Source organism: Chiloscyllium punctatum, chromosome 30, assembly GCF_047496795.1.
Source record: "Chiloscyllium punctatum isolate Juve2018m chromosome 30, sChiPun1.3, whole genome shotgun sequence".
Taxonomy (NCBI): Eukaryota; Metazoa; Chordata; class Chondrichthyes; order Orectolobiformes; family Hemiscylliidae; genus Chiloscyllium; species Chiloscyllium punctatum.
Window position 1 is genome coordinate 51454967 of NC_092768.1, and position 24018 is coordinate 51478984.

At 43.4% G+C, this 24018-nt stretch overlaps 1 protein-coding gene and 1 pseudogene across 1 annotated transcript in view; one reads left to right on the plus strand and one right to left on the minus strand.

The window, feature by feature from the left end:
- Positions 1 to 24018, plus strand: part of LOC140455513 (uncharacterized) — an 81162-nt gene that overhangs the window by 52184 nt on the left and 4960 nt on the right. The gene's annotated exons all lie outside the window — the stretch shown is intronic.
- The window catches only part of LOC140455512 (cytochrome P450 2K1-like), a 45119-nt pseudogene that overhangs the window by 17708 nt on the left and 3393 nt on the right, over positions 1 to 24018 (minus strand).

Below are 24018 nucleotides of genomic sequence, written 5' to 3' on the forward strand. Positions count from 1 at the left end.
ACCTCATGTACAAGAAAAAGGCAGATGGGTTTCAGTCAGGGGACGGAAAGGGAACTGTCAGAAAGCGCAGGGAGCCCTTATGGCCGTTTCCCTCAATAACAAGTATGCCGTTTTGAATACTGCTGTGGGGGACAACTTACTAGGGGTAAGCCATGGGGTACAGGTCTCTGGCACAGTGTCTGCCCCTGTTGCTCAGAAGCGAAGGGGGAAAAGGAGCACAGCATTAGTCATTGGGGACTCCATAGTTAGATGGACAAATAGGAGGTTCTGTGGGAACGAGAGAGATTAACGTTTGGTATGTTGCCTCCCAGGTGCAAGGGTTTGTGGTGTCTCAGATTGTGTCTTCAGGATCCTTGAGGGGAGGGAGAGCAGCCCCAAGTTGTGGTCCACATAGGCACGAATGACACTGGTAGGAAAAGGGATGGGGATTTCAGGCAGAAATTCAGGGAGCAAGGGTGGAAGCTTAGAGTTAGGACTGTTATCTCTGGTTTGTTACCCGTACCACGTGCTAGCAAGGCGAGGAATAGGGAGAGAGAGGAGTTGAACACGTGGCTACAGGGATGGTGCAGGAGGGAGAGTTTTAGATATCTAGATAATTGGGATTCTTTCTGGGGTAGGCGAGACCTCGACAAACAGGATGGTCTACACCTGAACCAGAGGGATACAAATATCTTGGGGGGGATATTTGCTAATACTGTTCAGGAGGGTTTAAACTCACTCAGCAGGGGAATGGGAACCTATATGGTAGTTCCAGAGTCCAGGAGGTTGAGAGCAGTGAGGTCAGAAATATGGTTTTAAGGTCGCAACAGTGCACCGGCAAACAGGAAGGTGATTTGAAATGTGTGCACTTCAATGTCAGGAACATCCGGAATAAGGTGGGTGAACTTGCAGCATGAGTTGGTACCTGGGACTTCGATGTTGTGGTCATTTCGGAGACATGATAGAACAGAGACAGGAATGATAGTTTCAGGTTCCGGGATTTAGAGGTTTCAGTAAGAACAGAGAAGATGGTAAAAGAGGGGGGGGGGTGGGGCATTGTTAGTCAAGGACAGTATTATGGGAGCAGAAAGGATGCTTGGTGACTCATCTACTGAGGTAATATGGGCTGAGGAAAGGAGAAGTCACCCTGTTGGGAGTTTTCTATAGGCCTCCGAATAGTTCCAGAGATGCAGAGGAAAGGATAGCAAAAATGATTCTGGATAGGAGCAAGAGTAACAGGGTAGTTGTTATGGGGGACTTTAACTTTCCAAATATTGACTGGAAATACAATAGTTCAAGTACTTTAGATGGGTCAGTTTTTGTCCAATGTGTGCAGGAGGGTTTCCTGACAGAGTATATAGCCCACAAGGGGTGAGGCCACACTGGATTTGGTACTAGGTAATGAACCCAGCCAGGTGTTAGATTTGGAGGTAGGTGAGCACTTTGGTGAAAGTGACCACAATTCGGTTGTAATTACTTTTGCGATGGAAAGGGATAGGTATATACGGCAGGGCAAGACTTATAGCTTGGGAAAAGGCAATTATGATGCAATTAGGCAAGATTCAGGATGCATAGGATGGGGAAGAAAGCTGCAGGGATTGGGCACAATTGAAATGTGGAGCTTATTCAAGGAACAGCTACTGCATGTCCTTGATAAGTATATAACTGTCAGGCAGGGAGGAAGTAGTCGAGCGAGGGAATCATGGTTTACTAACCAAGTTGAATTTCTTCTCAAGAGGAAGAAGAAGGCTTGTGTTAGGACAAGATGTGAAGGCTCAGGAAGGGCATTTGAGAGTTACAAGTTAGCCAGGAAAGACTGAAAGAGAGAGCTAAGAAGAGCCAGAAGGGGGCGAGAGGTTGTTGGCAGATAGAATCAAGGAAAACCCTGAAGTTTTCTATCGGCATAACAAGAAAAAAAGAATGACAAGAGTAAGATTAAGGCCAATCAAGGACAGTAGTGAGAAGTTGTGCGTGGAGACCGAGGAGATGGGAGAAGTGCTAAATGAATATTTTTCATCAGTACTCAAAGTGGAAACAGACAATATTGTTGAGGAGACTACTGAGGTACAGGTTACTAGACTATGTGGGATTGAGGTTCACAAGGAGGAAGTATTAGCAATTCTGGGAAGTGTGAAAATAGATAAGTCCCCAGGGTTGGATGGGATTTATCTCATTATCTCAAGCTAGGGAGGAGATTGCAGAGCCTTTGGCTTTGATCTTTTTGTCGTCATTGTTTACAGGAATAGTGCCTGAAGACTTGACAGGTAGCAAATATTGTCCCCTTGTTCAAGAAGGGGAGTAGAGATAACTCTGGTAATTATAGACCAGTGAGCCTTACTTCAGTTGTGGGTAAAGTGTTGGAAAAGGTTATAAGTGATAGGTTTTATAATCACCTCGAAAGGAATAAGTCGATTCGGGATAGTCAACATGGTTTTGTGAAGGGGAGGTCATGCCTCACAAAACTTAGAGTTCTTTCAGAACGTGACCAAACAAGTGGATGAGGGTAAAGCGGTTGAAGTGATGAATATGGGTTTCAGTGAATCGTTGATAAGGTTCCCCACAGTAGGCTATTGCAGAAAATACGGAGGCATGGGATTGAGGGTGATTTAGCGGTTTGGATCAGAAATTGACTTGCTTAAAGAAGACAGAGGGTGGTAGTTAATTGGAAATGTTCATCCTGGAGTTCAGTTACTAGTGGTGTACTGAAAGGATCTATTTTGGGGCCACTGCTGTTTGTCATTTTTATAAATGACCGAGATGAGGGTGTAGAAGGATGGTTTAGTAAATTTGCGGATGACACTAAGGTTGGTGGAGTTGTGTATAGTGCCGAAGTATGTTGCAGGTTACAGAGAGATACACAAAAGCTGCAGAGCTGGGCTGAGAGATCGCAAATGGAGTTGAATGTGGAAAGGTGTAATGATTCGCTTTGGAAGGAGCAATAGGAATAAAGAATACTGGGCTAATGGTAAGATTCTTGTGAGTGCAGATGAGCAGAGAGATTTCAGTGTCCATGTACATAGATCCCTGAAAGTTGCCACCCAGATTGATAGGGTTGTTAAGAAGATATACGGTGTGTTAGCTTTTATTGGTAAAGGGATTGAGTTTCAGAGCCATGAGGTCATGTTGCAGCTGTACAAAACTCTGGTGCAGCTGCACTGGAAGTATTGCGTACAGTTCTGGTCACTGCATTATAGGAAGAATGTGGACGTTTTGGAAAGGGTTCAGAGAAGATTTACTAGGATGTTGCCCAGTATGAGGAAAGGCTGAGGGACTTGAGGCCATTTTTGTTAGAGAGAAGAAGATTGAGAGGTGATTTAATTGAGACATATAAGATGATCAGAGGGTTAGATAGGTTGGATAGCGACAGCCTTTTTCTTGGATGATGATGGGTAGCACGAGGGGACATAACTTTAAACTGAGGGGTGATAGATATAGGACAGATGTCAGAGGTAGTTTCTTTACTCAGAGAATAGTAGGTGCATAGAATGCATTGCTGCAACAGTAGTAGACTCGCCGACTTTATGGGCATTTTAAATGGTTATTGGATAAACAAATGGATGAAAATGAAATAATGTCGGTTAGATGGGCTTCAGATTGGTTCCAGAGGTTGGCGCATTATCAAAGGCCGAAGAGCCTGTACTGTGCTGTAATATTCTATGTTCTAATGCAGAAGGAAAGTATACAGTAAATGGCAAAACTCTTAGTAACATCAACATACAGAGCAGTCTAGGGGGTACAGGTGCACACTTCCCTGGAAGTGGCAACACAATTGGATACGGTGGTCCAGAAGACATATGACATGCTCCCCTTCATCAGTTGGGGAACAGAATATAAAAATTGGCAATTCATGTCGCAAATGTATCACACTTCAGTGAGGCTTGGAAGGTATTAGCAATGAAGAAAGATTGGGCAAACTTTGTTTGTTTTCACTTTAATGTTGAAGTCTGAGAGACAACCTGACAGCAGTTTACAAAATTATGAGAGGCATGGATGGAATGGATTTTTCCAAGGTAGAAATGTCAATTACTAGTGGACATAAGTTAAGGTAAAAGAGGGCAATTTTAAAGGAGATGTAAGATGCAAATCTTTTACGCAGAGGGTCATAAGGACCTAGAATGCACTGTTAGAGGAGCTGGTGGTGGTCGAGGCAGATTCATTAGCAATGTTTAAGAGGCATCTTGACAGATTATGATTTGAAGAGCTGGTGCAGGCATGTTGGGCTGAATGGCCTCTATCTGCACTGTAACGATTCTGTCATTCTGTGACACACAAACCTACTACATTATTAATGAGGAGATATAGAACATAGAACATAGAACATAGAACAATACAGCACAGAACAGGCCCTTCGGCCCACGATGTTGTGCCGAACTTCTATCCTAGATTAAGCACCCATCCATGTACCTATCCAAATGCCGCTTAAAGGTCGCCAATGAATCTGACTCTACCACTCCCACGGGCAGCGCATTCCATGCCCCCACCACTCTCTGGGTAAAGAACCCACCCCTGACATCTCCCCTATACCTTCCACCGTTCACCTTAAATTTATGTCCCCTTGTAACACTCTGTTGTACCCGGGGAAAAAGTTTCTGACTGTCTACTCTATCTATTCCTCTGATCATCTTATAAACCTCTATCAAGTCACCCCTCATCCTTCGCCGTTCCAACGAGAAAAGGCCGAGAACTCTCAACCTATCCTCGTACGACCTACTCTCCATTCCAGGCAACATCCTGGTAAATCTTCTCTGCACCCTCTCCAAAGCTTCCACATCTTTCCTAAAGTGAGGCGACCAGAACTGCACACAGTACTCCAAATGTGGCCTAACCAAAGTCCTGTACAGCTGCAACATCACTTCACGACTCTTGAATTCAATCCCTCTGCTAATGAACGATAATACTCCATAGGCCTTCTTACAAACTCTATCCACCTGAGTGGCAACCTTCAAAGATCTATGTACATAGACCCCAAGATCCCTCTGTTCCTCCACCTGACCAAGAACCCTACCATTAACCCTGTATTCCGCATTCTTATTTGTTCTTCCAAAATGGACAACTTCACACTTGGCAGGGTTGAACTCCATCTGCCACTCCTCAGCCCAGCTCTGCATCATATCTAAGTCCCTCTGCAGCCGACAACAGCCCTCCTCACTGTCCACAACTCCACCTATCTTTGTATCATCTGCAAATTTACTGACCCACCCTTCGACTCCCTCATCTAAGTCATTAATAAAAATTACAAACAGCAGAGGACCCAGAACTGATCCCTGCGGAACTCCACTTGTAACTGGACTCCATGCTGAATATTTACCATCTACTACCACTCTCTGACTTCGACCGGTTAGCCAGTTTTCTATCCAATTGGCCAAATTTCCCTCTATCCCATGCCTCCTGACTTTCCGCATAAGCCTACCATGGGGAACCTTATCAAATGCCTTACTAAAATCCATGTACACTACATCCACTGCTCTACCCTCATCCACATGCTTGGTCACCTCCTCGAAGAATTCAATAAGACTTGTAAGGCAAGACCTACCCTTCACAAATCCGTGCTGGCTGTCCCTAATCAAGCAGTGCCGTTCCAGATACTCGTAAATCCTATCCCTCAGTACCCTTTCCATTACTTTGCCTACCACAGAAGTAAGACTAACTGGCCTGTAATTCCCGGGGTTATCCCTATTCCCTTTTTTGAACAGGGGCACAACATTCGCTACTCTCCAGTCCCCTGGTACCACCCCCGTTGCCAGTGAAGACGAGAAGATCATTGCCAACGGTACTGCAATTTCCTCTCTTGCTTCCCACATAATCCTAGGAGATATCCCGTCAGGCCCGGGGGACTTGTCTATCCTCAAGTTGTTCAAAATGTCCAACACATCTTCCTTCCTAACAGATATCTCTTCTAGCTTATCAGTCCGTTTCACACTCTCCTCTTCAACAATACAGTCCCTCTCGTTCGTAAATACTGAAGAGAAGTACTTGTTCAATACCTCTCCTATCTCTTCCGACTCAATACACAGTCTCCCACCACTGTCCTTGATCGGACCTACCCTCGTTCTCGTCATTCTCAGGTTTCTCACATACGCATAGAATGCCTTGGGGTTATCCTTGATCCTATCCGCCAGGGATTTTTCATGCCCTCTCTTAGCTCTCCTAATCCCTTTCTTCAGGTCCCTTCTGGCTATCCTGTATCCCTCCACTGCTCTGTCTGAACCTTGTTTCCTCAACCTTATGTAAGCCTCCTTCTTCCTCTTTACTAGACATTCAACCTCCCTCGTCAACCAAGGCTCCCTCACACGACCATTTCTTTCCTGCCTGATCGGTACATACATATCAAGGACACGTCGTATCTGCTCCTTGAAAAAGTCCCACATTTCCACCACATCCTTCCCTGACAGCCTATGCTCCCAACGTATGCTCCTCAAATCCTGTCTTACAGCATCGTAATTTCCCTTCCCCCAATTGTAGAAACTTCCTTGTTGTGCGCACCTATCTCTCTCCATAACCAAGGTGAAAGTCACAGAATTGTGGTCGCCATCACCAAAATGTTCACCCACTAACAAGCCCACCACTTGTCCCGGTTCGTTACCGAGTACCAAATCCAATATGGCCTCCCCTCTGGTTGGACAATCTACATACTGCGTTAGAAAAGCTTCCTGGACACACTGCACAAACACCGCCCCATCCAATCTACTTGATCTAAAGAGCTTCCAATCAATATTTGGGAAGTTGAAGTCGCCCATGACTACGACCCTGTGGCTTCTGCACCTTTCCAAAATCTGTTTCCCAATCTGTTTCTCCACATCTCTGCTGCTATTGGGGGGCCTATAATAAACACCCAACAAGGTGACTGCACCTTTCCTATTTCTGACTTCAGCCCATACTACCTCCAGAGGCAGATCCCCCTCAAACTTCCTTTCTGCAGCCGTTATACCATTTCTAATTAGCAATGCCACCCCCCCCTCCTTTTTTACCACCCTCCCTAATCTTACTGAAACATCTGTAACCAGGAACCTCCAACAGCCATTCCTGTCCCTCATCTATCCATGTTTCCGTGATGGCCACAACATCGTAGTCCCAGGTACCGATCCACGCCTTAAGTTCACCCACCTTATTTCTGATACTCCTTGCATTGAAGTATACGCACTTGAGCCCACCTCTGTGTCTGCAAGTAGTCCCTGTCAGTGCTACCTTCTCCACAGCCTCCCTACAGTCTTGGACATCCTGACACACAGCTAGCTTACTTGCTGGACTACAAGTCCGGATCCCATCCCCCTGCCAAATTAGTTTAAACCCCCCCGAAGAGTGCTAGCAAACCTACCCCCCAGGATATTGGTGCCCTTCTGGTTCAGGTGCAACCCGTCCTGTTTATACAGGTCCCACCTTCCCCAGAATGCAGTCCAATTGTCCAAATATCTGAAGCCCTCCCTCCTACACCATCCTTGCAGCCACGTGTTCAACTGCACTCTCTCCCTATTCTTTGCCTCTCTGTCACGTGGCACCGGCAACAACCCAGAGATGACGACTCTGTCTGTCCTAGCTTTTAGCTTCCAGCCTAACTCCTTGAGCTCTTGAATGACCTCCCCACCCCTCTTCCTACCTATGTCGTTGGTGCCAATGTGTACCACGACTTCTGGCTGCACACCCTCCCCCTTAAGGATTCTGAAGACACGGTCCGAGACGTCTCGGACCCTAGCACCCGGGAGGCAACAAACCATCCGAGAGTCTCGCCCATGTCCACAGAACCGCCTGTCCGTCCCTCTAACTAGAGAGTCCCCTATAACTAGCGCTCTCTTCTTCTCCCCCTTTCCCTTCTGAATCTCAGAGCCACAGACCCCTTCACTGCAGCTTACACCTGCAAGGCTGTCCCCCCCAACAGTTTCCAAAGCTGCATACTTATTTTTTAGGGGAACGACTACAGGGGAACCCTGCACTGCCTGTTTCTTCCCCTTCCCACCTCTAACTGTTACCCAGCTACCTCTGTTCTCTGGCGTAACTATGTCCCTGTAGCTTCTATCGATCACCCTCTCAGCCTCTCGAATAATCCTCAGCTCATCCAGTTCCAGTTCCAGTTCCCTAACTCGTTCGGTGAGGATCAGGATCTGACTGCATTTCCTGCACACGAAGTCGGCAGGAGTATCGGTGGTCACCCCTACCTCAAACATCCTGCAGGAGGAACATTCCACCGCCTGTGCTGCCATGACTGTACACTGTCTCCAAAAACAAGAACACTGAGTCAATAACCTGGGGTCTAGAACACACCCACTCAAATACTAATCACTTGCCTTCCCGCCCAGCTATGCGCTCCAACCTCACTTCCGCTGCCCGCTACAGGTAAGTAATTTTGAAACAAACTGTCTTACCTTAGCTGTAGTCTCCCGGGTTCGTTTTTCCTCGGCCGCTGCTCCCACTAAAATGGAACAAAATGATCTCCCGAATTATGGGATGTGTTTCACAGTCCAGTTCCATTCTATCTATGAATTCAGTGAGGAGAATGTGAACTGAGCTGCCACAGGAATTCACCATGGGGGACAGTCATAGAGTCATACAGCACTGAAATGGACCTTTTGCTCCAACTTATCCATGCCAACCAGATTTTCTGTAGACCCATTAGAAGTTAGCATTTAACCCATATCTCTCTGAACACTTCCTATTCATGCATCCATCCAGATGTCTTTTAAATGTTGCAATTGTATTAATCTTTACCACTTCCTCTGGCAGCTTTTCCTTACACGCACCACCTTCTGTGTGAAAAAGGTGCCTCTCAGATCCCTTTTAAGTCTTTTCCCTTTCACTTTAAACTTATGCCATTTGGGTTTAGACTTCCCCATCCTAGGAACAGGACCTTGATTATTCACCATATCCATGCCCCTCATGATTTTCCAAATCTCTGTAAAGTGACCCCTAAGCCTGAGATGCTCCAGGGAAAAAAAAAATCCTAGCTCCACATAAAAGGGTCGTGTTGAAAGTTGTGATTGTGTTCTTTCCCTCTCTGGCTCAGTGAGACTATCACCAGGGACACACTTAAGAACAAACGGTGGCAAAATGATCTTCAACAGCAGCAGTTGGCAGTGAATCGATATCAGCATCTCAAATATAACCACCTGTTGGACCATCACAAATCTAAACAATTTTCTATGCCAAGGGATGGGTACTTGATTCTTTGCTGTGGGCACCACTCTTTGAGAAGGATGTAAAGTTATTAGAAAGAGTACGGAAAAGTTTCACGACAGTGATTCCAGGGATGAGGAACTTCATACTCAGACAGTGTGTGGAGAAGTTGGGACTGTTCCCTTGGAGAAGAGGTTGAGGGGAGATGTGAGAGGTCTGGACAGAGTAGGCAGGGAGAAACTGTTTCTATTGGTGAAAGGATGGATGAAACACCAGAGAGCTCAGATGTAAGGGCATTGATGATGAATCAATGGTGACCTGAGGAGAAACCTCTCTAGATTGCGAGTGGTGAGGATCTGGAATAACTGCCAGAGAAACTGGTAGAGGCAGATTCACAGGACATTCAAGAGGGAATCGGATGATCGTCGAAAAAAACAAAACATTCTGCTCAAGGGAGAAGGTGGGGGTGGGGGGGGGTGGGGGGGTGGGGGCGGTGGCACAAGATGAATTGCTTGTTTGCAAGGCTAACACACAGCTGAGTGGCTTCCCTCTTTGCTATGACCATTCTTACATTCTATCAAATTCTTGATTCCAAAGGATATCAGCAACATCAAAACAATTGTTATAATTTCAGCATTATCCCTAGTTGAAATATTTCCTTGAGCAGTACATTTGAAAATGCTCATATGAGATTTGATCGATGCTCTTTAAAGAAATGTCACTGAAATAAAATATTAAAGACTCATCTCAGTTAAGAGACAAGTTGTGCATAAAAACTTGCAAGTGATTGAAACTGCCCACTTTCCCACAATGAGAGAAACAGATAATTACATATACTGAAGCTGTTCCAAACAGTCTAATGACTTCATTATTCATGTCCATTACGCTGATAAATAATTTGTTGTCATATTCAAATGGTCTCCAAAGATGATTGAACTGATGATATTGCTCACAGCAGAATTCAGAATTTCTGGGGTTTCAAATGGATGACCTATTAAAAGCAAAATATTGAATGTAAACAGAAGGTGAAAAATGATTTTAGAAAAACAAAGGTACATCACAGAACTGTATAATTTTCAGTGCAGTAGGAGGCCATTGTGCTGCACCGGCTCCCAAAACAGGTACCCAGGTAATCCCATTCTCCAGTCTTATCTCTGTCGCCCTCTAAATCCATCACTTTCAACTGTATATCCAGCTCTCTTCTGAAATCACCTTGGAATTTGCCTCCACCACTCTCCCAGATAGCGCATTCCAAATTCTACCAACTCTCTGAGTAAAGAAGTTGCTCCTCATCTCACGTTTAGCTCTCTTACAAGCAATCATGATATTGTGATTCCCCTACTTACTGATGTACCAACTAGTGGAAACAGAATATCCTTCTTTATCCTGTAACATTGTTCATAAATGTGAGTACCTTCATAATCTTCTCTGCTCCAAGGCAAATAAGCTCAATTTCTCAAATCTTTCCTTCCATCTAAAGTCCCTCAGTCCTGTTGTCATTGTAGTAAATCTAGTAAATCAGGAAGCACTAATTTGCCAGTGCAATTGTTTCATTTTAAAAGTCTGAATGCTGTGGGAGGAGTGCAAATAAAGGTAGGTGAGGGAGCAGAACAATTTGAATATCCATGGATCCGTTATGATTGAGTGTCATTAAAATTTTTGTTACAATGCATTAAATCAAAGAGGGAAGACAGGGCAGACCATACAGTGAAATTCTCCTTGGACTGTTGGATAAAACAAGCAAGCTTCATCTCCATCCTGACAGGGGAAGAGTGGAAAACAGGATGTCAATGCACCCGTGAACATAGAACATAGAAAAATACGGCACAGAACAGGCCCTTTGGCCCATGATATTGTGCTGAGGTTTAATCCTAATGTAAAATATAATAACTTAACCTACGCACCCCTCAACTCACTGCTATCCATGTGCATGTCCAAAAACATTACCACCAAAGCTGAAGGAGTGTAAGGAGCAAGAAAATCACACAATCACTGAATTCTTGTGGTGTAGGTGGCCATAGTGCCCATCGGGTCTTCATTGGTTCTATCATCTAATGCCAATCTTTTCTCTTCACCTCATATCCCTGCACACTAGTTCGATCCCAATAATCATGCTTCACCTTCTTGCTCTTCTACTCTAAGCCCATTAATAAGATGGAGAATATTCTGTTTTATTTGCTGCTCTGTCCCCTATCCTGTCACCTTCAATAATCTGTGCACATATACACCAAGGTCGCTCTCCTCCTGCACTCCCTTGAGAATTCTAGCCCCCAAGTTATATTCTCTTTCAGTGTTCTTCCAACAGAACAGTTTTCAAGAAGAGTCACTAGACTGAAACGTTAACTCTGTTTCTGTCTCCACAGATGCTGCAGACCAGCTGAGTTTCTCCAGCATTTTCTGTGTTTGTCTCCAAAGACCTAATCCACCTGACCCTTCTATGACCCTTCTGCCCCAGATGTCGGGCAAGATCTGCTGATGACATACTGGACTTATCAGCCATCCCAAATCCAAGTGAATCAGAAAGGAATCAAGTCATCCTTGATGCCAAGGGACTGCTTATGGAGATACAAGAAGCAAAATAAAAGGCAATGTAGTGAATGTTCACTTTTAAAATCAGGCAAGGGCCACACACCCTTGGATCTTAAACCAGTTTCATTAATACAATCCCAAAAAAATGTTTACATTAACTTCAGATGAAGTGAAAAATCAGGCTGAGAAATAGGATGGATGGAAATTGGAACTGCAGATGCTGGACATCAGAGTTGAGTGTGTGGTGCTGGAAAAGCACAGGCAGATCAGGCAGCATCTAAGAAGCACGAGAAATAACATTTTGGGCATAAACACTCCATCAGGCTTATGCCCAAAACGTTGATTCTCCTGCTGTTCGGATGCTGCCTGACCTGTTGTGCTTTTCCAGCACCACACTCTTGATTGAAAGATAGAATGGGCAGGTGAGCTGTTCCTATCCATTTTCTACCAGAAATAAAAGTGAAAATACCATCACTACAGAATTTATTGTACTGAAGGAGTCGAATTGTCCCACTGCACATATTCTGGAACTAAAAAACAATGATTCACATTATTCAATTATCATTTCCTTTACTTAGTGCTCGTTTCTCTCTAAAAGTGGTTTTGGAGTCAGTTTCCACAGTACAACAGAATATTCAACATCATGAAAGACTCAATGGTGAAATAAAACCTTTGCTTATTTTGGTCACATTCATAACTGGACATTTCTTACAAACTCACCATTCAATTAAGGGAGAATTTGTTTTCAAAATTTCTTCTGTAAAAGCTTCCTACTCAGAGTTTAAACACCTTTACTAGCCCTCCATTTACCCTGCCTTTTCCAGCTACAGAGATTCTGGGTTTTAGTAGTCTGATCTGCGCTAAAGCATACAAATCCTGCCTTCACTAATGCAAGAGATCTTACTGTAACTTCTTATTTTTACTCGGCACAAATGAAGCTCTGAGCAAATCAACTGCACATGGACTAATTCTTACTTGTATTGGTATCAGTGCAATAAAAAAAATTGCCACCTTCAAATTCCACACAGACTGGCAAATCTAGTGACATGTGTCAAACTTGTTGCATCAGCATTTCAAATGCATTTCAGGAAATCATAGTTTTACTCAAGTGAGAGTCATTCGTACAGATCAGAGTTTCAAATGAATAATTAATCACAACTATTCACGTGTGTGTCTAACTCTCAAGTGCTCACCTTTATGACGTTCAATCATATCAACAAGGATGTTAACTTCTTCAGTAATCCTCTCTTCAATGGACTTCTTGTCCATCCCAAAGCTGCGAAGGGCTGATATCACAAACTTTCAAGCTTTCTGCCATTTCTTCCCTTCACTGAATATAACACCTGAAAGTCACACAACACCAGCTGAGTAACCCTTATACACAATGGGAAGTTTATGTGAAGGTAATGTAAGTTAAATTTAATTCTGCTTTCAGAGGGTTCACGCCCCAAATCTCGATAATCCTTCTCAAATTGGTTTGTCGAATATAAAAAGGAATAATTTTCAATGAGAACATCTTACAGTCTAGTCGGAGGCCATTCAACCCACTGTGTGCATTCCTTCTCTTCAGAAGTAATCCACTTGGTCTGATTCTCCCATAATCCTGCAATGGTCTCCGGTATGAGGCCAATTTTTAAATTCATTCTTGAGATGTGAAAGTCACTGGCCAGCATTTAGCACTCACTAATTGCCCAGAGGGCAGTTAAGAGTCAATCACATTGTGGTGGGCCGGGAGTCAAGTGTAGGCCAGAACAGGTAAGAAGGACAGTTTCCTTCACTGCAAGACATAGAAGTTAGAACAGTACAGCACAGTACAGGCCCTTTGGCCCTCGATGTTGTGCCGACCTCTTATCCTACTCTAAGATCAAACTAACCTACATACCCTTCATTTTACTATCATCTATGTGCCTCCCCAAGAATCACTTAAATGTCCCTAATGAAACTGACTCTACTACCACTGCTAGCAGCACATTCCATGCACTCACCACTCTCGGTGCAAAGAACTTACCTCTGACATCTCCCCTAAACCTTCCTCCATTCACCTTAAAATTATGCACTCCATGATAGCCTGGGAAAACATCTCTGGCTATGCATTCTAAACATGCCTCTCATCATCCTGTACACCTTCATTAAGTCACCTTGCACCCTCTTTCTCTCCAATGAGAAAAGCTCTAGCTCCCTCAACCTTTCTTCATAAGAAACGTCCTCCAGTCCAGCAGCATTCTGGTAAATATCCTCTGCACCCTCTTCAAAGCTTTCACGTCCTTCCTATAATGAGACAACCAGAACTGAACACAGTTTCAAGTGTGGTCTAACCAGGGCTCTATTGAGCCGCAGCATGACCTCATGGCTCTTAAACTCAATCCCCCTGCTAATGAAAGCCAACACATCTTATGCTTTCTTAACAACCCTATCAACTTGGACGGCAACTTTGAGGACATGGACCCCAAGATCCCTCTGTCCCTCCAACTGCCAAGAATTCTGCTTTAACCATGTAACCTGCATTCAAATTCAAACTTCCAAAATGAATCACTTCACACTTTTCCAGGTTGAACTCCATCTGCCACTTCTGTGCCAGCTCTGCATCCTGACAATGTCCCTTTGCAACCTCCAGTAGCCCTCCACACTATCCACAATTCCACCAACCTTCCTGTCTACCCTTCCACTTCCTCATCAAAATTATTTATAAAAATCACAAAGTGGATCACCACTGGCCACTGAGCTCCAAGTTGAATACTTTCCCTCTACTTCCACCCTCTGTCTTCATTGGCCAGCTAATTCTATATCCAGTCAGCCAAATTTCCCTGTATCCCATGCTTCCTTACTTTCTGAATGAGCCTACCATGGGGAACCTTATCAAACATCTTGCTAAAATCCATATACACCACACCCATTGCTGTACATTCATCAATGTGTTTTGTCATATCCTCAAAGAATTCAATTAGGCTGTGACTCTCCTTAATCAAGCTTTGCTTTTCCAAATAATCATAAATCCTCTCTGTTGGAGTCCTCTCCAATAATTTGTCCACCACCGATGTAAGATTGATGGTCTGTAATTCCAACGGTTACCCCTATTCCTTTTATTGAACAAGGGAATTACATTTGACACCATCCAATCATCAGGTACTACTCCAGTGGACAGTGAGAATGCAAAGATCATCATCAAAGGCAGAGCAATCTCTTCCCTCACTTCCCTTAGTAACTTTGTGTGTATTGCATCTGGCCTAGGGGACTTACCTTACCTTATTGTTTTCAAAATTTTCAGCACATTCCCCTTCTGAACATCAACCTGTTCCTGCACATCAACCTGCTTCATGTTGTCCTCACAAATAACAAGGCCCCTCTCATGAGTGAATTCTTGAAGCAAGGTATTCATTAAGAACCTTCCCTACTTCTTTCGACTCCAGACTCAAGGTTCCCTCCAATATCCTTCAACAGTCCTACCCTCACTCTGGCCATCCTCTTGACCCACACCTTAGGATTTTCCTTAATCTTACCCGCCAAGGTTTTCCATGCCCCCCTTCTAGCTCTCCTAAGTCCATTCTTCAGTTCCATCCTGGCTACCTGTAACCCTCTGGAGTCCTGTCTGCTCCTTGCTTCCTCAACCTTAAGTAAGGTTCCTTGTTCTTCTTGACTCTATGTTCCACATCTCTTATCATCCAGGTTCCATCACCCTGCCATACTTTCCTTGCCACAGTGTGAAAAATCCAGCGCTGGCAGCAAGCGCTCCCTAAACAACCTCCACATTTCTGTTGTGCATTTCTCTGAGAATATCTGCTCCCAATTTTTGCTCCACAATTCCTGCCTAATAGCATTGTAATCTGCCCTCCCCCAATTAAATATTTTCCTGTACCGTCTGCTCCTACCCCTCTCCATGACTATCGTAAAGGTCAGGGAGTTGTGATCACTATCACAGAAATGCTCTCCCACCGAGACATCTGACACTTGACCTGGTTTGTTGCCAAGCACCAAATCCAATATGGCTTCTCCTCCAGTTGGCCTATCTACATATTAAGTCATGATTAAACTTAATCATATTTTACTGACAATGGTTTTGTCATCATCATTAGATTCCAAATTACAGATTATTATTGAATTCAAATTCCACAACTTACCAGGCAGGATTGAACCCAGGTCCCCACGACTAATAGTCCAGCAATAATATCATTAGGCCATCACTTCTCCATTCTACTTCCACCAACTCTCCAGGCACTGCATTTCAAATTAGAACAACATTGCATTTTAATGTCCACCAGAATTGTTAGCACAGTAATGTTTGGATGAAGGAGGCCATGAAAAGTTTACAAAAATTACTTAAAAGATTGGCAATATCTAGACATTTTTGAGGAAGGAATGCAATATCTTTAGCCAGTATTGCACTGACATCAAAAAAATAACAACCCAACAGTGTTGTTGCATAGCAGGACGTAAGTGAGATAGGAATGTGGAGCCTGTCATCAACTCAGGCTCTGATCTCTATAACTTAGCGGTGATAGGAAGAAGGCTGATTTGTTACTTGGCTCAAAGGCAGATATTATGATTGTGACTGTGCTGGTATTACCTGTGTGTCACACCTATATTTTAATGTAATGGTTTTAATATTTTGTAGCATTGACGTTTTAATAGGTTCGTAAACAATTCATGCAGTTCAGTCAATAGTGTAGGTCAACAATCTGTAACTCAGTTCCAGCATGGACTACACCTCTAGGAACCGCATTGCCTGTAAAGCACTTTGAGCTATACTGTGGCTGTGAAGAGCTTTGGAACTGCAAAATTTTCTTTCTAATTTGATCCACTTGAATGTTAGTGACAGTCACATTACACCATGACATCACAAGTTGATGATAAATACGATGCAAGTGGATGCAGTGTAAAAGCAGAGAAATCTTGTTACAACTGGACAGAAATCTGATGAGCTTGCATCTAGAGTACAGTGTACAGTTTTAATCTCCTGACCGAACAAAGCGTATAGTTACACTGGAAGCAGGCTCAATAGATTGATTCCTGGGATGAAAGGATTGTTTTATGAGGAAATGTTGAAGTAGACAAGGCTGAGGTGGACAAATATTTCATTGACAAGAGTGCCAATGGTTATGAGGGGCAGGCAAAAATCAACCACAAAATGAATTGAATTGAATGATTTATTGTCCCTTGTATTTTACAGTGAAAAGCTTCAACTATTGCCACAATCTGGCATCATTTTGAATTGTTTAAGAAAATAAAGGTAAATGATACATCTGAAAGCAAATCTAACTCGATAAGGAGGATAAATTTCTGTCCTGAAAGGAGTTGGTGAAGTAGATGGGCTTTTACACTGGTGCACTAGATTCATGATCAGCATTTGTGAAGTTAGTTTTTATTTGAGACTGATGAAGTGAAGTGCATTTACATTTACTCAGCTGCCATAATGTGGTCTGAACTTTTGACTGCATGGTATCTGTCCAAGCCTCTCGCTCATTAGAACAGTAAGATCACCATGAAGTAAACATCTCTTACTTTCCCATTGATGTTCATAAATAAGGAGATGTATATAATGAATGGCTGATGCAAGACTGCCTGTTTTACATAAAAAAAGTATTGTCCATTTCCCAGAACACCGGCTCCTTAATTATATTGGATCCACTAAGGAAAGGTTATTCACAATGATGGAAAGCCAGTCCGAAATCACTGAACTGATCGAGGAGAAGCCATTGACCTCTCTGACTGATTGTGTTTTGGAGATAATACGCTGACCGTGACCTTTGGTGTAGGATTGTTTAAAGCGTGGTTCCAGTTTTGATGTTTGCATTGCTGAAACCTCCCTTGTTAGATACAAAGGAGAGTCACAGAGTCATACAGCGCATAAACAGATCTCTTGACCCAACTTGTCCATGTTTACCTAAACTGAACTAGTCCCATTTGCCTGCATTTGGACAATATCCCTTTGAACTGTTCCTATCCACGTACCTGTCCAAATGTCTTTTAAATGTTGTAATTATACCAATCTCTACCACTTCCTCTGGCAGCTTGTTCCACATAAGCACCACTCTATATGCAGAAAGGTTGCCTCTCAGTCTCTTTTAAATCTTTTCCCCCTCACCTTAAACCTATGCCCTCTAGTTTTGGACTTCCCTACTCTGAGGAAAATACCTTATCTATACCCCTCATGATTTTATAAATTTCTGTAAGGTCATCCCTCAACCTCCTATGCTCCAGGTAAAGAAATCCCAGCCTCTCCTTACTAGTTAAACCCTCCACTTTTGGAACATCCTTGGTAAATCTTTTTTGCACCCTTTCCAGTTTAAAAGCAGGGTGGTGACTTTTAATGCCTACGATGGAGACAGAAGATCATGGATGATCATTGTAGAACTCAGTAACATCGAATGAGTACAGGCATACCCAAAATCATCTTTCAGTGCCAATGCCAGTCAAACCATTACTAATTCAGGCAACAATGGGATGTACATCAATCCTCGTGAATTCCAAGGTTTGAATCATTGATATTCATCAACTGACCTGACCTTTTTGAGTTTTGGTACTGACTGCAGAAATATTGTTTGCAAAGAGCTTAGAGAACCTCTTCTTCAAAATACACCCATCCAAAACAAGTTAATGGATTTATCCACTTTTTCATGTCAGTATCTTCAAGAAAGCGGTTAGCCTCCTCATCACATCCTGTACTCCCAATCACACGGGAGATCTGACTCCTGATAATGCCAGTAAAACCAGGCTGAAAATGAAATGGTTGGAGAGAAAGCAAAATGGAAGCAAAGAGAGACAATGCGAAAAAACAAACAGCAAGCGTGAAAAGAAATCCAAAACCTTCAGTTGGCATAAAAACATTAGGAAGTTGTCAGCGGAGGGGAGGGGCCAATTCAAGGCCTACAAGGGATTTATAGGAAGCAGGGAGCACGGCTGAAGTCCATACTAAGTAAGTACTTTGCATCTCATGCTCCCAAGAAGGAAGAAGCGCTGTCCAACTCACAGTGAGAGGACGGAGTTGAGACACAGGATGGAATTTAAATATACAAGCAACAGGTACTAAGCAGGTTGGCTACACTTAAAAAATTAGATATTCAATAAAATAAGAGATGCAAGAAAGAATGCTGAGGTACTGAAAGTTGAATTAGACATTAGAATAACCTCAGCAACCACAGGCCAGTCATCTTAACCCCAGTGACAGGTAAGCTTTAAAACTATCACCCATGGACAAAATTAACACTCATTTAGATAACAGCAGGTTAATTCAGGAACATTAGCACAGACTTGTTTTAAAAGCCAAAAACTGTTTAAAGCTCTTGACTGAGTTATGTGAAAAGGTCACAGAGAAGACTGATGAAGGCAATGTCCATGATGCGGTGCACACAGACTTCCAAAAAGACATTTGTGCAACATGTCTGTCAATGAAGACAAAGCCCCATAGAATAAAAAGGACAACGGCGGAATGAATATGAGTTTGTGTTACTGTGACAGGATGTGCTTTGGAAGGAATACAAGGGGTTGTTAAAGGATCAATACTGAGCCCACAGCTTTTCCTGATATTTGAGAATCGTGCAGCCAATGCAGAGGAGAAACAAAATAAAACGAAGGGTACAAGTCCAAAAGGGATGCAGGACTAGACGGACCTGAGAGTATATCAGCACATTACTGAAGGTAGCAGGGGAAGTTGAAAAAGCAGTTTAAAATGCAAATAAGACCCTGGGCTTCATGAAGAGGGAGACAGAGTTCAAAAACAAGAAAGTTATGGTGAAACTTTATGAACAGTGATTTGACCTCAACTGGAATATGCACTAAATAACAGTGGCAAAAGTGAGGACTGCAGATGCTGGAAACCAGACTTTAGATCAGAGTGGTGCTGGAAAAGCACAGCAGGTCAGGCAGCATCCGAGGAGCAGGAAAATCGACCTTTCGGGCAAAAGCCCTTCATCAGCCCTGATGATGGGCTTTTGCCCGAAACGTTGATTTTCCTGTTTTTTGGATGCAGCCTGACCTGCTGTGCTTTTCCAGCACCACTCTGATCTAAACTAAATTAGTGTCTATCTTTCAGGGAGGATGTGATGTAAGGAGAGAGGGTGCAGAAAAGATTCATGGGAATGATTCTGGAGATGAGGAACTTCAGTTGCAGAGAGAGTGGAGAAACTGGGACTGTTTCTCTTTGAGAACAGGATGAAAAGCAATGTGAGGGAGGTTTGCAAAACCATGACAGGTATAGAGAGAGCCAGGAGGAAGAAACTGGTCCTACTGGTGGCTGGATGGAGAACCACAGGGCTCAGGTTGGAGGTGATGGAAAAGTAGTAGTCAGGACATGAGGAAAACTCTTTATTTAAATTGAACAAAGTTTGAGGGTCTGGAATGCACTGCTTGAGAGACTGGTGGAGGAAGTTTGAACAGTGATATTGAAAATGGGATTGATTCAGGAGCTGAAAGAACAAGAAGTGAGTAGTGATAGAGACAGAGAAAGGTGAAACAGGCTGCAGCGCCTCTGCTGATGGTGTCCTAACCTGTGAAGGTCAGGAATTGCACACTCCAATACCTCCACCCCCCTCCCACCCCCACCAAGACCTGGTCTTCCCTCTTCCCCCAGTCATGATGTCCCGCTGTCCCAAACCTCCCTTCAGACCTGATCTCCTCCTCCACAATGTCTTGCCTCCCATCAGTCCTGGTCACTCCCCCACCATTCCATAGTGCACATGTATTGTTGCGAGAAATTTCAATGTGAACAGAGTGAAAATGAAGGTGGTCAATGCATTAGAACTCAAATCCAGAATATTCAATGCCACTTTGATCACTATGAAACAATCAGCTAATTGCAGGAGATATGGATGAAAAAGTCACATTACTGCATCGAAATGTAAGCTCATCAAGTATGGGAATGTGTGGCCTCCCAGAGAATTGATCAGCATAGTTCACAAGAGCATCCTTCACTGTGTCATAGCCAGTCAATACAACTGCCCTCTGTGAGCCAATCTCCACTGAGAATACAGTTCCATATGTCTCCGACAGCTATCAGACAAACAGAGAGAGAAATAGAAGACGAGATTGAAGTTTCATTCCTAATGAGAACTAATTAGGATACATCATCCACTATCGCTCTGGTGCAGATGAAAAATCAAGCAGCATGCGTTAATGACTACTGCCCACTGGCTCTGACAGCTAATGTTACAAAGCGCCTGAGAGGTTAGTGATGGCACACATCAATCCCTGCCTTCTAGATTGCCTCGATCCACTACAGTTCATCTACTGTCGTAATAATTTTGCTGCAGATGCCATCTCTCTGGCCTGACACTCATCCCTGAATATGGAGTATGTCCATAATGATGCTTACCAACTTTTATAGATGCACCACAGAAAGTTTCTATCGAGGTGCATCACAACTTGCCAAGGGAACTGCTCTGCCCAAGACAGCAAGAAACGACAGAGAGTAGTGAACATAACCATCATGCAAACCGGCCTTCTTTCCATTGACTCCATCTACATTCCTTGTTGCCTCAGAAGATCAGCCAATAAAATCAAAGACCTCTCCCACCCTGATTATACTGTTAGAAACATAGAATTCCTACAGAGTAGAAGCAGGCCATTGGCCCATCGAGTCCACACTAACCTCCAAATAGCATCTCATCTAGATCTACACCCTTACCCTATTCCTGTAATTCTGCATTTTCCATGGCTAAACCACCTAGTCTACACCTAGACGAAACCCACACAGACATAGGGAGAATGTGCAAACTCCACTCAATTACCCGAGGCTGGAATCGAACCCAGGATTCTGGTGCTGTGAAGCAGCAGTGCTAACCACTGAGCCAGTGTTCCACCCTTCTCTCTTCTGGCCTCTTCCAACAGACAGAAGGTACAAAAGTTTGAAAATATTTGCCAATAGATTCAAAAACAGCTTCTTCCCCATTTTAGCATCCTATAAGATGAAAGACTTAACAATCTAGGTTTGTTCAATATATCATTTCAGTTGCATGACACTGTAATCTTTTGCTATAAATGCTATGTCTTATGATCTTATATTCCACAACCACTTGATGATGGAGCAGTGCTCCAAAAGCTAGTGCTTCCAAACAAACCTGTGGGACTATATAGTGGTGTTGTGTGATTTTTAACTCAGCAGACGTATGAGCAGACCTTTCATATATTAGAGTTGATCCTTCTTTGCACCTTCTCAGTAGTTGTAATACATATTTTCCATTCAGTTCTATTACCCTGATGTACTTATGTAAGGTATAATTTGTCAGGTGAGCAAGCAAAACAATAATTTTGATGTATCCCGATACATATGACAGTAATAAATCAATTCATATCAAATCAGCAAGAAATGAAAGAAAATTAACAATTACTTTTGCTTTAAAACCAAGATTTTCTATAAGTTGATGCCCCAGTTTTATTGGAGAAAGTGAGGAGTGCAGATGCTGGAGATCAGAGCTGAAAATGTGTTGCTGGAAAAGCGCAGCAGGTCAGGCAGCATCCAAGGAACAGGAGAATCGACGTTTCGGGCATAAGCCCTTCTTCAGGAATGAGGAAAGTCATTTCCTCATTCCTGAAGAAGGGCTTATGCCCAAAACGTCGATTCTCCTGTTCCTTGGATGCTGCCTGACCTGCTGCGCTTTTCCAGCAACACATTTTCAGCTCTGATCTCCAGCATCCGCAGTCCTCACTTTCTCCATTACTGTTTGTTATCCATATCAATGATTTGGATGAGAATGCACAAGGCATGATTAGTAAGTTTGCAGATGACACTAAAATAGGCGTTATTGTGGACAGTGATGAAGGTAATCATATATTGCAGCAGGACTTTGATTAGATTAGGAGGTGGGCTGAGAAATAGCAAATGATTTTTAAGTTTGACAAGTGTGATGAGGGCTTGCATTTTGGAAAATCAAATCAAGGTAGGAATTTCATGGTGAATGGTAGGGCCTTAAGGAGTTTAGTGGAACAGAGGTACCTTGGAATTCAGCTTTATAGTTCTCTGAAAGTGGAGTCACAGGTAGACAGGTCAGTGAAGAAGGCTAGCCTTCTGGCCTTCACCAGTCAGAGCATTGAACATAGAAGATGGTAAGTTCTGTTGCAGTTGGACAGGATGTTGGTGAGGCCGCTCTTGGTGTTTTGTGTTCAGTTTGGTTGCCTTGCTATAAGAAGGATGTTATTAAACTGGAAAGCGTGCAGAAGAAATTTACAAGGATGTTGCCAGGACTCAACATCCTGAGTTATCAGGAAAGGTTGGACAAGCTAGGACTTTTTTCTCTAGAACATAAGAGAGTGAGGGGGAATCATTAGGAGTGTCTAAGATCATGATGGGCATGGATAGGGTGAATGCACTCAGTCTTCTTCTCAGGGTTAGGAATTGAGGATTAGAGGGCATTAGTTTAAGGTTAGAGGGGAAAGAGGAAAAGGGAACCTGAGGGCCAACCTTTTTACACAAAGGCTGGTACACATATAGAATGAGCTGCCAGCAGAAGTGGTTGAGGCAGGTATATTAACAACATTTAAAAGGCAGCTGGACAAATGCATGGGGATAGGAAAGGTTTACAAGGATATCGGCCAAGTGCAGGGAAGTGGAGTTAGTGTGGATGGATATTTTGGTCGGCATGGATCAGTTTGGACCAAAGTGCCTAACTCCATGCTGTAGTACTGTATGACTCTAAGCTGCCAGACCTGCTGAGTTTCTCCAGCAATTTCCATTCTTATTTCAGATCTGCAGCACCCACAGTTCCCAATTTCATTTCAAAACATGAGGTTGAGCATTGTGGGCTGTGACAGTGATTTGGGATGGTGAACTGGAAGTGGCTGGCTAGCCACTGGTGGAAGCTAAGCCACAAATCCTGAATCCAGCTCAGGAACTGAGTGGGTCCCCAACTCAGGTGGGCTGCTTGCTCAGTAATGCTGAGACAGAGGGACATCTGGGCATCGGGGGGTGGGGCTGGTGATGGGATGCAATGTCAGAGAAGGCATTGGCAGGAGAGAAGAAGGGGGTTTAGAAGCCATTTTATGTGGCAGTGCCAGTGTAAGCTCAATACCTGACACAATGTGGAAATCTCACAGTCCACAGCTGTGGCTGGATGAGTGTCGCTGACATTGCACACAATCAAGCAACACCAGGTAAAGGGGGAGGTAATGGCCTAGGGGCATTCTTATTAGATTATTAATCCAGAAACTCAGAAAATGTTCTGAGGTCCAGGATTCTAAGCCCATTGAATCTCATTTGAAGTCAGTAAAGAATAAAATCTGAAATTAAGAATCTACAGATGGCCATGAAAGCTTTGATGATTGTTGGAAAAACCCATCTGGTTCACTAATGTCCTTAGGGAAAGAAATCTGCTGTCCTTACCTGGTGCAGCCTACTTGTCACTGTAGAAATAAAGCAATGTGGTTGACTATCAACTGTCCTCTGAAGAGGCCTAGCCAAGCCATTCAATTCAAGGGCAA